Genomic DNA, 4256 nt, shown 5'->3' on the forward strand with positions numbered 1-4256 from the left:
AACTGGCTAATGATCTGTTAGTGGATTGATTTCGGCTTCCCTGGTGCAGTTCATACGTCCTTGTCCAAGTTCAGTGTGGCTGACAATTACTTGGTGGGCCCAATCGTGTTTGGAACTTCATGGATATAGCATCCTACCTACTTAAAATAAAATTTCCCTAAAATATCTATAGAACGTTTTACATACTAAATGCTGGCCTGGACAGCAATGGCGACTTGCAGCTTAGGTACATGTTTTCATCGTGGATGTCTAGATGTGGTTATTTCATCTATTCTGTTATCTGTAATGTGTGATGTTTTATTATATATGAAGATTGATCTATGAATTATAACTGCTCAATGTCATCTAGCTATACACTTCTCAGGTGATGCAATACGGATCGTTTGCCATGTGCACCTCGTAGTTCCTTTGTGACCAGTGATTACCTTCAATCTGTTTCTAGATGTACATACTCTCTCCTTCTAACTATATAGGGCTTAATGCGTTTTTTGAGGCTAACTTTGACCAAAAGTTAGAGCAATAATATCTGACAAGCAACTTACACAAAGCATATCGTCAAATTTGTATGTTAAAGGAGCTTCCAATGATATAATTTTCGCATTATAAATCCTATATAGTATTAATCTTGTCAATAGTCAAAGGCGGTATTGAAAAACGTATTAGGCCCTGTATAGATGGAAGGAGGGACTACTTCTTTTCTAGAGCCCTTAGAATTTATCGAATCCAGAAAATGAATTAATCTTGGCAAGGAAATGTATGCATGCCTTGGTTATCTCAAATCATCCCAGTTTCTCGGACCAACAATTATCACAGAGATTGTAGAAATAAAAAGAAAATAGGCCAGGCTAAGGTTGCTCCAGCGGCTGTGTACACGCTTTAGGGATAATAATTACAGATCAACAATGCACTGGTAAACATTGATAAATATATTTCGCAAATCTCTATTTCTAATGGAGCAGTTGGTAGTCTCGCTTCCAGGTTTTTTTTCGTCCACCCTCCCATGGTTTTTTTTGGTACCTCGTCCCACCTTACACTGAGCCGCCACGAACCGAAAAAACCGCGTACCGAAGCCCCCACCCACCCTCACGCATTCCAGGGCCCAACCTCCAATCGCACCCAAGACAATCGAGCTAAAAAAACCTACGAAAATTAACCAGCGAAAAAAACTTAATGGAGGAGTTGGTAGTCCGGTACGGTTTATTTTCAACACTTTTCTAATGACAAAAGATCACGGATCTAACTTTCCTACCTTAGCCAAATCAACGAATCTCTCTCATTAATGCAATTTTCTTTAGGAAACAAATAATAGATTATTTCCTACCTTAGCCAAATCAACGGATCTCTCCCATTAATGCAATTTGCTTTAGCAAACAAATAACAAATTCTTTCCTACCTTAGCCAAATCAACGAATCTCTCTCATTAATGCAATTGGCTTTAGGAAACAAATAATAGATTCTTTCCTACCTTAGCCAAATCAATGGATCTCCCCCATTAATGCAATTTGCTTTAGCAAACAAATAATAGATTCTTTCCTACCTTAGCCAAATCAATGAATCTCTCTCATTAATGCAATTTTCTTTAGGAAACAAATAATAAATTCTTTCTTACCTTAGCCAAATCAACGGATGTCTCCCATTAATGCAATTTTTTAGCAAACAAATAATAGATTCTTTCCTACCTTAGCCAAATCAACGGATCTCTCTCATTAATGCAATTTGCTTTAGGAAACAAATAATAGATTTTCAGGAAGCAAATAATCTCTAATCTTTAATATTTAATTCTCTAATAATAATAATAATAATTAATAATAATTAATCTCCATCTCTACTTTTTTATCTAAAAGAACCGTAAGGTTCCGTCTCCCCTCTTACGTCGTCCCACCCGTTCGTCCATCCTTTCTCACCCTACAGCGATTTCCTCACCTCTCGGTCAATATTTGGTAATTCAATCAATTCACGGATTAATACCTTATTTGGTTAATGCATAATACAATTAATTCAGGCCAATCACGGACGACATCTCTCCTATTCCTTCCTTTTAATTGTTTAGCTCCCTCTATCCTCCCTCGATCCTCTCCTTTATTCGCTCCTCCCAGATCCGTCATGGGTGCATCAAGTCAATCGTGATGGAGAGAGAGAGAGAGGGGGCGCCCTGACTAGAGGAGAGGTAGCCGTTGGGGGAGGAGAGGATGCGGGAGACAGGTCGCCGTCATGGGAAGGAGAGGATTCGGGTGGCAGATCACTGGCCAAGGTAGAGGTATGCCTGCTCTTCGTGCAGCGATGTAGCCAAGGTGCGTGACCACGCGCTGGTGTGCGTTGTGGCACCGATGCATGTATGTTGCTGCGTGAGAGATGCAATTTTGCCGCTACGCTGCTGCTGCTGTCCGTATTGCTGACGCTGCTATGCTGCTGCTTCTGTTCGTCCTACCATTCCATCACGTTGAACAGAACCTCACGCCTCTATTTCCCGTGAGGCCAATATTCAAAATCCTCCCTCCATATGAAATCCTTTGATACGACATTTTATGTAGATATTGGAATTTTCACTGCCAACCTTAGTATCTGAAAATATCCCTTAGCTATTAGACCCTCCTTCCAGAGTATAACATGGTTGGCCTCCATCCAGCATAGCTTTTGTTATCTTATTCCTTTAACAATTTTTTCTTGACATCGCAGGTGCATATGAAACCGCCCTACACAGCTGATGATTCAGATTCACGGGAAACATGAAAGCATGAATGGAACCTGAAGTCAAAATTCCAGGCTTTTTTCACGTCTTTAGTTCTTGTATGGCTTGATTATAGCTATCCATAATCTGGGTGTGTTGCTGTGAGTAACTTCCACTGATCCATGAAACCATGACAATTGTGTAATATTTCCTCTTAAAGGACCTTGATGTATTTCACATCAGCGGAAAAGTTTACCGTATGACCAGACTGTACAATTGTCCAAACAATAGTATGCTTTGTTTTTCATTTTTCTATGCTTGTAACTCAGTTTTATGTATCCTCTCAACCTGACAATAGTCTCATTAGAGTGGAGTTAGCACTTTATCACGAATGACTTATCCTCATAGAAGGAAGTTTAGTACTTATTTAACAAATTAGAGTTAATAATCCATGCTACGTGGTAAGTGCTTTTACATTTTGAAATATTAATGTGCTTTACATGGTTCGTGCTCCATCGATATTATGCAGCTCATGTGCAGGATACAAAATCTTCACCGAAGGAAAACAATTGCTTTCATTGGCATACCAGGATATATTCTGCAGTGGGTCTACAGCTAGGATGCATATGCATTTCCCACCTCTACAACTAACTTTTGTTTTAGCATGTCTATTAACATTTGCCTCTTCTCCTATATTAGAAAAGGATGGATATAGATATTATGATCTACTCCATATATGAAAAGGATGCTGGGCAACAAGGCATGGATATAGATGTTGCTGGAAGGCATGAAAGAATTTTTTACAGAACATGAGAAGATGGTGTGCACTATCTACCAGATGGCTCCCCTCGCCAATTGGCTTGCACATTTCTATTTTTTATGTCATATTACTTGAACTTGTTCAATATACTAGCATTAGTAAAACATTTGCTATACATTCTTCCTGAGAATCATGCTTTTGCTCTTTTCTGAATAATGTTATGTTTGAACAGTCCATTTCCTATCTTTTGTAGAGAGTTAGAAGCTAGGATACATGGTGCCTGCTAGAGTGAGATAAAGTAGGCGGAATAGCTTGTTTGGGGGAAACATTATGCAAAATTCTTAAATTCATCTACATTAGCAACTCTTGAGAAAGTAGGAGGAAGAAATTATTTAATGGTAAAAAGAAGTCAACAGTGTGGCCTGATGTGCCCTAAAGATATATGTTAGAACAACAAGAATGTGCCATAAAGATATACATGCATAGTAGAACAATAGGATTGGATGCTCCCGTAGCAACGCACGGGCAATTACCTATAATACCTAAAAGAAACACAGTGTTCCGTTTCCCGTCTTACGTCGTCGAACCCTTCGTCTAGCCTCCCTCATGTGCGCTGTTGGTTTTCCCTGCGTACGTTCCACCCCAAACGTGATTCGTTCTTCTTAATTACGTGGTCCCACCCCCATGTGATCCGGCGAAAGAACCAGCAAAACAGTCATACCCACGCACGCAAGCAACGAAAAATCCACGCAAGCCGTGTCTCCTCCTCCCTGTTCAAACCCTAGCCGCCCCTTCCTAGTTGACACCGCTAGCGAGTAGCGCGTTGCA

This window comes from Triticum aestivum, chromosome 4A (genome assembly GCF_018294505.1).
Source record: "Triticum aestivum cultivar Chinese Spring chromosome 4A, IWGSC CS RefSeq v2.1, whole genome shotgun sequence".
Taxonomy (NCBI): Eukaryota; Viridiplantae; Streptophyta; class Magnoliopsida; order Poales; family Poaceae; genus Triticum; species Triticum aestivum.